We start from the raw sequence: 12,721 nt of genomic DNA, 5'->3' as shown, positions 1-12,721 counted from the left end.
ATGATTTAAGTCCACAGAATATCCTCACAGTAACAAACAGGCCAGTGCTTGCTTGACCAAACAACTGGACACCATAACCAAGCCAAGTTGACACATGAACTTAACCTTTAACATCCTTCCAAAGAGTACAGTATGGAAAGAAGATAGAAAAAGAATGATTTTACAGTGGAGTATCCTGACAGACACTACCCCAGAAAGGTGATCAAGGTTAACATCAACAGTAATAAGTCATATTATAGTATTTACTCTTGATAAAAAATGTTGAAAATTATTCTTTACATCTGTAGTTGTTCACCCAAAACACATAACCCCAGCTTAATAATGAGAAAAACATCAGACAAATTCCAATAGCGAGGCCAAGAGGAGCCGAAGGAGACATGAAAACTAACAGGAATGTGGTATCCTGGATGGGATCCTGGAACAAAAAAAGGATATTACATTAAAAACTAACTGAATCTCATTGATGTATGGACTTTAGTTAATAATAATGTACCAGTATTGGTTCAATAATTGTAACAAATGTGCCATACCAATGTATGCTGTTAATAATAGGGAAACCTGGGGATGGGTATATGGGAACATTCTGTACTATCATAACAATTTTTCTGTAAATCTTAAACAGCTCTAAAATAAAATTTTTATTTTTTAAAAACACCTTGTTCCAGTTTGCTAATGCTGCCTTTTGGAAAACACCAGCAAAGGATTGACTTTTATAAAGGGGGTTTATTTGGTTACACAGTTAGTGTCTTAAGGCCATAAAAGGTCCAAGGTAACACATCAACAATCGGGTACCTTCACTGGATGGCCAGTGGTGTCCGGAAAAACTCTGTTAGCTGGGAAGGCACGTGGTTGGTGTCTGCTCCAGAGTTCTGGTTTCAAAATGGCTTTCTCTCAGGACGTTCCTTTTTAGGCCACAGCTCCCCTTCAAAATGTCACTCTCAGTATCTCTTGGGGTGTTTGTCCTCTCTTGGCTTCACTGGAACAAAAGTCTGCTCTCAATGGCCGTCTTCAAACAGTCTCTCATCAACAGCTACTCTCTCAGCTCCTGTGCATTCTTCAAAGTGTCCCTCTTGGCTGTAGTAAGCACGCTCCTTCTGTCTGAGCTTATATAGTGCTCTAGTAAACTAATCAAGGCCCATGCTGAATGGGCAGGGCCACACTGCCATGGAAATTACCCAGTGAAAGATTTCACGCACAGCTGAGTGATCACATCTCCATGGAAACATCCAATCAAAAGTCTGCAACCCAATCAACACCAATATGTTTCCTGCCCACACGAAGACTGCATCAAAGATAACGGTGTTTTGGGGGACATAATTTATCCAAACCAGCACACACCTGAATATGTTAAAAGCACAAAGGGTATTTTTTAAAGACTGTGATATGCAATCACTCTAAGAGACTAGAAATAAGGAGCATCTAAAAGGCTTTGGAATAAAATAAGAAAGCACACTGGGTTGAAACACTATTTGGAGTCTCTCTGCTGATTCCCCTGATTGACACATACACTTGCTTTTGAAACTTCATTTGTTCATTAGAATTGCAAACAACACAGATAAGCTCTGTTCTGGCAGGATCTGATTTGTTTCCTTGTTTTGTTTTGTTCTGCTTTGGGTTTCTTTCTTTAATTTATGCACAGAGTGTTGAGGTAATCAAACTCCTCAGTACATGCTGTATTGCCATCATTGGTCCTTGAATAGCCCTCTAGTATTTATTATTATTTATTCCTTTTTATTCACAAAACCCATTCCTTTCTCCTCTCACTCCCAGAAGCAACTTTTCTACCACATTTTACAAGAATTCAACAAGAGAATTTGACACTCCCAAAAGTCTCAAAGTGCTACTATAGCCAGTGTCTTCTTTCTTAATAATAAAACCCTTATCTGAGATTAAAATCACTTAAACAGGAGCTTTGGGGTCACAAGTGGTATTGAAAGCCTCCATTGTGGTTGAAAGCCGTGAGTTTTATAGGACATTATTAAACCACTTAATCTCTCCTACAGAGACATTTCATGTTTTCCCTCCAGGGAGCCTTCCCTGCAGGTGGTCTGGGAGTAGGCCTGTGGCCAGGTCGGTGACAGTTTCAAGACACTCATCTTGCTCGAAATTCAACCAAGCAGCAAGAGCACTCACAGCAGGAAACTCCAACTTGAAAATCTCAAGGAAAAACACACTGCCTTTCATTTCCCACCACCCAGGATATTAAACTCAGATGACCACAGTGAAGGCAAGGAAAAGACAAATTGCAGAATTAAGCACTGCTATTCTACACAGGTCATTTCAAGTGAAAAATAGGGCCTATTGTTTCTAGGGAATTCACTGTACTCTTTAGAAAGAACAGGAACCTGCCATTGGAAGTTATTCTATCAAGGGAATAGCACTATCTAAGGAATTTGGTTGTTTTGCAGAAAGTACGTTTCAGAATTTTACACATGATGATGTTGATTTTGAGCCCACATTGTCAGATCATCCCAGCACCTCTGCTACAATCAGGCCTCAGGAAGACCTGTGTATTGCCATGCCTCTTTTTGGCACCTGGAACTTACCTGCCAGCCTTTGTTCTCCTATACTCTACATTAGGCAGCTGAGCAGACAAGACAACAGCAGAGCTTTAGAAGTACTGAAATTTGGGTTCAAATCCTAGCTCAGCCCAATCCAATCCTTATACCCTGCATGACATTGGGGAAATGGATAATCGTTTCTGGGCATAAGTTTCAACATGTTAGAATTAGAGAAACAATACTAATGGGGACACTCTAAAGTCAGATCATAAGGCAAAAATTATGTAGATTAAAAAAATCTGTATGAAGGCTGATCCTTTGGAGTCATGTGCCAACAGCTTTTCCTCTAGTGTTAGAAAAGATGGCTGCTGCTTCACTTAAGGACAGGTGAAGTAGTTGGCTTGATTTGTGGACCATGTTGAATGAAAAATATGTACCGTTAAACATTAGTGTTGCATTCGGCACAGCCCATAGCCCATGCTTACAATATGAGAAGCATTTGAAACAGAGGCCTTTTAAGGGAATGAGGGTTTCACATGCCCATCTCAGGTCACTCTAAGCCAAGCACCAACCAGTTGAAGACAAACAAGAGGAACAACTGAATGCACTATTTAAATATTTCCTGTGCAAACTCCCTCCTTTTCCCCTCACCTCAAACACCTTCCCTCCTTCTCTCCCTCTCCCTTTTCTGCTTCTTCCTTTCCTTTCCTTCTCCCATACAAGTTTAAATGCACTCAAGTTAAATGCACCTAGGATGGTCTGATGCGGTTCTGCTACATCCACCTTGCTTGCGATGTGGTGCTAAATGTGATTATGTGTGTAAAGCAGGTATCTCAGTGCCTGGCACTGTAGAGATGTTCGGTAATTGGCAGCTGACGCTTAAGACTAAGACCTGGGTCTGTCAGCCCCTCGTGTACTCATCTCCACTTCCTCCCGATGAGCAATGACAGATTCAATTTCAAGACCTGGTTTTATTTTATCGTGGCTTCCTAACAGAACCACACCTTCACCTTCAGTCATCCCTCCAGACTGAACATCTCTGACAACCTGATAAACATTTCCATTTAGATGTCCCATTTCCTACATGTCCACTTAACTTAAAGTCAACCAATATTTATTGAGTGCTGATATCATGACAGAGGATACTAAAATGAGACTAATTTATGAATTAAATTAAATGTCTAAGTGCCTATCTGTGCCAGGCATCATGGCACTGGAAATACAAAAGAAAATGAAACATTACCATTATCCTCAAGTGGCTTATTCAAGTGTAAAAGTCAGGTGTATGGCATACAATCAAAAACAATGTGGCAGAGAAACATTATGTACTGGTTCTTAGAGGAGCACATATGAGCGGACACCTGCCATCTGGGGATAGCAAAGAAGTCTTTCTGGAGAAGGTGACAGCTGAGCCGAGTCTTAAAGAATGGGGAGAAGGTGTCCAGGTGAAGACACAAAGGAAGGGGAAGTATTTTAAACAATCAAATCTCACCAATTATCCTTCCTCTAGTACCTCTTCAATGCTCCCTTTCCAAGGGATTTCTTCCTTTATTCTAAAAAATAGTAACAATAATCTTTTTTATTCAATCAATTCACTTTCTTAGGCTATCATTGTTCAGTCGTCTCAAAAACAATATACAGGCATACCTCCTTTTTTGTGTGCTTTGGTTTATTGCACTTTGCAGACATTGTGTTTTTTACAAATTGAAGGTTTGTGATAACCCTGTGTCAAGCAATTCTATCAGTGCCATTTTTCCAACAGCATGTGCTCACTTCATGTCTCTGTGTCACATTTTAATTAAGGTATATACATTTTTTAGACACAATGCTATTGCACACTTAATAGACCACAGTATAGTGTAAACATAACTTTTATATGCACTGGAAACCAAAATATTCATGTGACTTGCTTTATTGGGCAATACACTTTACTGTAGTGGTCTGTAACTGAACCTATAATATCTCTAAGGTGTGCCTGCACCTCCTCCCCACCTACACCACTTCATTTAATAATCACCCTGTACTTACCACACCAACTTAATCAAATTCTAACATACTTGCTCCAGATTTTTTAGAGAACAAAATACTGCAGATACCTAAACCTCCCTCTGTACATTTGCCCAAACACGTCACCCCCTACCCTGCCCCATGGTAATCGCTATCTTCATTTTGTTGTTTATCTTTCCTTTGTGCATTTTATACCATTATAGCATCTGTAGGAATCCATACAAACAGTATTTTTTATATTTTCAAACTTTGTATAAATGGTATCTATCGCATTGCATTTTTCATTCTGTAACTTGCTTTTTTCATTACACTATTTTATGTTTTTGAAATGTATCTATGAAGAAAGACGTAATCTCATTCAATTGTGCTAATTGTCATAAAGTATTCCTAGTATTCATATACCACAATTTAACTCTTAACTCTATGGATGTTCATTCAGCATATTTCCAGTATTTCACTATTATAGACAGTACCACCATGAATATTCCTGAATATGTCTCCTGGTGCACAATAAGCAGGGATTTCTTGTGTACATACCTGGAGGAAGAAATTCTGGACTGTGGTGTAGGCATATATTAGCACCCAAATCCACCCAAATTTTTTTTGTTTTCTCCCCCCACTCAGGTGAAAGTGAACACCCAGCACCTGAAGCTGTTCTTTGCCTGCAGGCAGAAAACATCAAGTATGGAGCATTTACTCCCCCATCATCTGCCCTGGGGGGGGGGGGGAGCAGGGCAGTGTTTAGGTTTGCTAAAGCTAACGGAGTGCAATATACCAGAAATGGGTTGGCTTTTAACAATGGGGATTGATTAATTTACAAGTTACAATTCTAAGGCTGTGAAAATGTCCAAATTAAGGCATCAACAAGAGTATACCATCTCGGAAGAAAGTCTGCTAGCATCCAGGGTTCCTCTGTCAGATAGCAAGTCTCATGGCCAATGTCTGATGGTCCTTTGCTCCAGTGTTTCATTGTTTTCAGCTTCTGGTTCCAGTGGCCTTCTCTCCGAGCTTCTGTGTGTCCTCTCTTAGCATCTCCAGGGCATTTCTCTCTTGCTAAACTCTCTCCAAATGTCTCTGCCTTTTATCCTCTCATACAGAACTCCAGTAAAGGATTAAGACCCACCTTGAATTGGATAGATCACATCTCAATTGAAACAATCTGATCAAAAGGTCCCACCCAAAATAGGTCTGCACCCACAAGAATGAATTAAAAGAACGTGGCCCCTTTCTGGGGTACATAACAGCTCCAAACCAGCACAGGCAGCAAACAGGCAGAAAAGCTCAGCTCCCCCAGCCTCAGTCAGAACAAGTGTAATTTACAATCCTGAGCTCCCCTGTGTGATCAAGCTGAAGCAATCTCCACAGAATTTTGCCTGAGATTTCACTGTAATTGGACTTCCTTCCCCTTCCCAGACCTGCTTCCCACCCCTTTCCTAGTCTCCAGTGAGTGCCCTTCCTTAATACATCACTTGTATCAAAATCTTCATCTCAAGGAGATGAAGCATTTCCGATTTACTGCATATGTCCAAATTGCTCTCCAAACTGATCAAACTAGTGGAGACTCCCACCAGCAGTTGTGTGGGAGTTCCCAGTTCTTCACATTATGTCCCCAAACATTGGAATTAGTCAACTTTGCATTTGTTTTTTAAGTGCAAAAGGATGTCTCATTGTGTTTTGTTTTGTTTTGTTTTTTTTGTATTTCTCTGATTTAGTCGTAAGGTTTACCTCTTCTTAAATCTGTTGACCATTCACATTTCCTCTCTGTACATTGCTTAGTCACCTCTTTTACCCATCATCTTATTGTGGTATTTGTCTTTTTCTTAGTGATATGTAGGAGTACTTTAAAATTCTGGATACGAGGCTGGTGAAAGATATTGGCTTTCTCTCAATCTTTACCCTTGTTGATCTTCTTCCTGTTGATCTTCATTTCTCATTGAGCATGGTCCATGAAGCTCTTACTTCCCTTGTTTCCTTAGCCTGTATCTTTCCGATTATCTTCCTTTCTCAGTAACTGTTCCTTCTCCGGTTCTTATTCGCTCTTCTTGGAGCTTCCACTCCCTAACTGTAAGTGCTCCTCAGAATAAGACTCTGGCTTTGTCCCTCTATTTTTCCTCTGAACACTCTTTCCTTGGGTGACCTCTAGCACTTTTATGACTTCAAGAATCATTCTACATGAGTGACTCCCAAGTCTCTGCTTATACTACAGATGCTTCTTCCTAGATTCACTGTCATGCTCCCCATTGTTTCCTGCACAACTCCATCCGGATACACTGCTAATTTCCTATGCTTCCATAATTCCATCCTCTACCATTTCCTCTACTCAACCTGTTCTGCCTCCTTGGCATCAGTGTTTTCCAAGGTACTTGGATAAAAACTGCAAAGGTAACATCTACTTCTGTCTTTCCCTTGTCCTCCATAGTCAGACGAAATCCCACAGGCTCAAAACCTATCTCATTCCTGTGACTACTGGAGCTACTTGTCTAGTTTAAGCTCTAATTGCTTCCTACCTGAACCACGTAATAGCTCCCACCTTGTTTCTCAATCTAGTCTATTTCCTCACCCGTCCATCTGACATTCAGTCCCAGCACCCCCACCACCCCAACCCCAGTCATCTTCCTGTAGAAGTTTGATAATGTCACTTTCCCTTGCTTGAAAACTGACAGTGGCTCTTTAATTTCTGCAGCATAGCAAATGACTTACTTTGTCTGCCTTTCGAAGTACTCAATAATATGGCAGAAACCTATGTCTTCATATTTATTCCTCTAACCATGCTTCTAACCACTAACCCCTGTGATGTAGTCATACCTAACTTCTCCAAGTCCCCTCTATAAAACTTCTTCATTTTCTCACATGAGCCTTCCACCTGGAATTTCCTTCTCTATCATCCCTGCAAGTTCAAACCTTACTGCACTTCTTTATGCCTCCACCAAAAAGCCACTCCTCCTATACTCCTTTTTTTATTCCACCAGCCAGAATGAATCTCTTCTACTCTGTAACTCCTCTAGCAGTCTATCTTCCTGTCCATCTGCCAGTATACTTACTAACATGTAGCATAATTGCTACCTGACTACAATCCCCTGAGGACAGAGCATATCTGACTCATCTCTGAGTCTTTCACAGAACCTGACACAGCCCTTGGCTCATTATAGACATTTAATAAATATTTCTGAGCTGAGTGAAAGACATAGCAGAGAAGAGATCCCTGCCTTGTGTTGGATGCTGAAATAAATCAGCAAAAAATACTTCTTATCCCAGATTCAATAATCCTCTGATTCTCAAGGTTATACGCATCAAAATATATTACCATAGAAACCTGTGGAACTTCCTCTTCCAGACAGAATTAATAGTATTACTAGTAACCTTTCTGGAATATTTAGACATAGTCATTCCTGGGGCAGGGTAAGGTGGGAGACTTTAGAATATGTCTCAATATTATGTCTAATCCCATATTTCACATAATCTCAAGACTCTGGAGGAAAGACTTAGAAACTAAAAAACACCATTAGCTTTCCATCTGGATATACTGTTGCTCAGATAAGTGAGGCTCATACCTGACCTCCATAGCCCAGATTTCAAACATCCAACAAGCATTTTTCAGCTTCTTTCTACACAGTGAGAGAGTTAGAGAGAGTTACTCTGGCATAGCATGAGACATAGTCTCCAGTGGTGAAAGCAGGATATTTGTTTCTAGGCTGCAAGGTTTAGATCTGTATTTTATAGTCAGGAGAAAAGGAACATTTTAAGAAGTAAAGTCAGCATATAAAATTTGAAATTTTAGTAGAAAATCCTATCTACTAACAAGGATGAGTAGAATGGAAAAACCAAAGACAGAAACTACCCTTCATATGCTAACAGATAGGACAGTAAGAATTAGGAATTCTAACCCCCAAAACTTCAAATTGCAGCTAATACCTTGGCACTGCTTTCAGACAGAGCAACACATTTTCAGAAAAAGTCTGAGCGAAAATTGTATATTTGCCTCCAGACATGTAAATGTTATTGCATAATTAACTGAGACATGGATTAATGTGACTAAATTCACTAAAACAATCCTAATTAGGGAGCTGTAACTTGAGAGATTTTTTATAACCTAAGCGCCCACAGAATTCACTGTTTCAGCTCTGTTTTGACATCTAAGATTTCCTTTCCAGATAAGACCCAAGATTTCAAAAACCCACGGGCTTGAAGTTGAGGCACCTTGATGGGTGCTAAAGAGAGCACTGCCAGTGACAAGTTTTCAACCAATCCTGGGGAACATTTGCATAACTGTACTCCCAATGGGATAGCAGTCTATCTATAGGGAAGTTCTTTTCCTCTACGAATTCTCTGATCACTTAGAGAATATTTAAAGCAAAACTAACACACATTCAGAAATCACTACTGTGCTATGAGGTATCATAGAGTTAATATTTAATTTTTCCTACTCCTGGTAATGACTCTTAACCAACCAGGTCTAGATCAGCTCCTATTACAGTAATGGAAAAGCATGTCAATTCTGTATTATGTTTTGCCTTTATAGTATCTCACATGTGTATACATTTTTCCACATATTATTATCACCCCATTGCCTGGTTTTAAGTGCTGTTAAGTTATATTTAGCAAAAGACAAATATATATATCATCTATGAAAGTGCTCTGAGGCATTATTTTTCATTTTCTCATCAAAAGCTACTTATACCAGACAGATAATGGCAGTGCCTACTCAAGGCTTCTTTCCAGGCCTGTGTTCTTCATTCCAGTCCTGGGAGAATACAGATTTATTGAATTGTTCACACAATAGTACCAAGAAACTTTTCCAAGGAAAGTGTATGAAGAAATGAAGGACTGGATAGAATATGCTAAGGACCAGTGTACACCAGAGCCTATTAAAATAAGATGTCTCATTTTATATTTATTCTTTGCTTTACTCCATATGCCAAGTCTCTTACTGCAGTTCTTTTTTTCCTCCAATGCAATTTTATTGAAATATATTCAATTACCATAAAATCATCCAAATTATACAACAATCATTCAAAGTATCATCATATAGTTGTGCATTCATCACTACAATCACTTTTTGAACACTTTCATTACTCCAAACAATAAAAATAAAAGAAGAATAAAAATAAAATTTAAAAAGACCACCTAAAACATCCCATACCTCTCCTCCCCACCATTATTCATATACTTTTTGTCCCCATTTTTCTATTCATCTGTCCATACAAATGAGGGAGTGTGGGCCATAAGGTTTTCACAATCACATGGTCACATCATAAAAGCTATATAGTTATACAATCATCTTCAAGAATCAAGGCTACTTGGTTGCAGTTCAACAGTTTCAGGTATTTCCTTCTAGCTATTCCAATATACTAAAAACTAAAAAGGGATATCTATATAATGCATAAGCGTTACCTACAGAATGACCTCTCGACTCCATCTGAAACTTCTCAGCCACTGAAACTTAATTTTGTTTCACTTCTTTCCCCCTTTTGGTCAAGGAGGCTTTCTCAGATCTATGAAGCTGGGTCCAGACTCATCTCCGGGAGTCACATCCCACGTTGCCAGGGAGATTTACACCCCTGGGAGTCATGTCAGTAGGGGGGAGGGCAGTGAGTTCACCTGCAGCGTTGTCTTAGAGAGAGAGGCCACATCTGAACAACAAAAGAGGTTCTCTGGGGGTGACACTCAGGCATAAATATAAGTAGGCTCAGCCTCTCCTTTGCAGTAACAAGTTTCATAAGGGCAAGCCCCAAGATTGAGGGCTCAGCCTATTAAACTGGTAGTCTCCAATGCTTGCGAGAATATCAGGAACTCCCCAGTTGAGGAAGTTTAATATTTCCACACTTTTCCAGAGTCCTTCAAGGCAGCCTTTGCAAATACTTTTTATTCTCTGCCCAAATGACTCTGGGATGTATCAGGGCTTCATGCTAACCCATACAAACCAACCAGATCTCACTCCCTACTCAAGGTTCCCTGTAATTATGGTGTTTGGGTAAATTGACCACACAAGTTAAATGATATAGTGTGCGAAAGAAAATATAGATTTTGCACCAAATAAATATCTCTTCCTTTTGTACCACACAGAAGCCAAAGTTTTAAAATACAGTTAATATTATCCTCTACCCTTTAGTCTAATCTATCCCAGTTTCAACCAAGTCCATTTTGTTCCTATCTCCAGTCAAAGTCTGATCTCCTTTTCAGCCTCTTTAACAGTTGCTGCATGGGGCAATGCCAACACTCACAGCTGCCAAACTCTGGTTTCAAGTCCCAGGTGCCACACAGACATCTGAAGCTCCAGGGACTGACCAGGTCACACACAAACAGCTGAGCATCTCAGAATTTAGATATAACTGTTAAAACTCATGAATAGATGTGACTGCTCTAAGAGCTTACAATCTAGGAACCTTTACATAAGCCTTACTCTGATAACCCATGCTCCCAGGTTCAATTTTCAGTTTGCACATTATTGTTACTCCATATTAGTGAGGCATTTTAATGTTTGTCTTTTCATTTCTGACTTATTTCACTCAACCTACTGTCTTGAAGGTCCACTCACCTAGTTGCAGACCTCACAACTTCATTTTCTTTTTCTTGCTACCACTCAATATTCCCGTCTGTATACACCACAGTTCACCATTTGGTTTATCAGTTGATGTACCTTTAGGCCACCTCCATCCATTGCAAATCATGAATACTGCCACCACGAACACCAGTGTGCAAATGTCCATTTGTGTCCCTTCTCTCAGTTCCTCCAAGTACACAACCAATAACGGGGTTTCAGGACCATACAGCAACCCCATACTTAGCTTCCTGTGGAAATACCACACTGCTCTTCAAGAGTGCATTCTACCTCCCCACCAAGAGTGAATAGATACATCCCTCTCCACATTTTCTCCAGTACTTGTATCCCTCTGTTTATTTTTTAAACTGCTTTATTCACACACCATACAATACATCCTAAGTAAACAATCAATGATTCCTGGTATAATCACAGTTATTCATTTACCACTATAATCTGTATGAGCACATTTCCTTTTCTTCTGCAATGAAAGAGGAAGTGGAGAAGAAAAAAGTGAACAACAAAAAAGAAGAAATAATAAAATAAAATATAAAGAAAAGGTCATACAACAACAACCACAACACCAAGAATCCCATACCACTCCCTTATAACCCCTCTTACAGACATTTAGCTTTGTTATATTGCCTTTGGTGCAATTTAATGGAAGCATATTACAATGTTACTGTTAGCTATAGACTCTAGTTTGCATTGAGTGTATTTTTTCCCTATGCCATCCAGTTTTCAACACCTTACAATGTTGACATTCATCTATTCTCCCTCATGTAAAAACATTCTTATATTAGTACACTTAATCACCATCACTGTTCACTCTAGGCTTTACTAAGTTACACAGTCCCAGTCTTTAACCTCTGTCTTTCTTTCTGGTGTTATACAAACCCCTAGCCTTCCTCTTTCACCCATACTCACACTCATCTTTGTTGAGAACTTACAATATTGTGCTACCATCACCCAGTGTTGTGCTGTCTATTTCTGGATCTATACACTCAATCCTGTTGAACATTCTGTACTCCTTCAGCATTAGGTGCCTGATTTCTACCTTCTTTCTATCTCCTGATAACCTGTGTTCTCAACTTTAACTGTCAAGATTCACTCACTAATGTTAGTTCATATTAGTGAGACCACACAGTGTCTGTCCTTTTGTTTCCAGCTAATTTCACTCAGTGTAATGTCTACTGTCTACCATTTGGTGTTTTGGATTTTATATCTCATATCTTATTTTATTTTTATTTGTTTCTCTCTCTCTTTTTACCCTTACTGATAGTCTTCATATCTACACTCTTCTCCAAACCTCTCTCTCCTGTCTTTTTCTATCTGTCTGTAGTGCTCCCTTTAGTATTTCTTATAGAGCAGGTATCTTGTTCACAAACTCTCTCAGTGTCTGTTTGTCTGGAAATATTTTAAACTCTCCCTCAGATTTGAAGGACAGTTTTGCCAGATACAGAATTCTTGGTTGGAGTTTTTTCTCTTTCAGTATCTTAAATATATCACACCCCTTCCTTCTTGCCTCCATGATTTCTACCGAGAAATCCACACATAGTCCTATCAAGCTTCCTTTGAATGTGATGGATCGCTCTTCTCTTGCTGCTTTCAGGATTCTCTCTTTGTCTTTGACATTTGATAATCTGATTATTAAGTGTATTGGCATAAGCCTATT

The sequence above is a fragment of the Choloepus didactylus genome, chromosome 3, assembly GCF_015220235.1.
Source record: "Choloepus didactylus isolate mChoDid1 chromosome 3, mChoDid1.pri, whole genome shotgun sequence".
In the NCBI taxonomy this organism is placed as follows: Eukaryota; Metazoa; Chordata; class Mammalia; order Pilosa; family Megalonychidae; genus Choloepus; species Choloepus didactylus.
Note: the sequence above shows the minus strand (reverse complement) of the source record.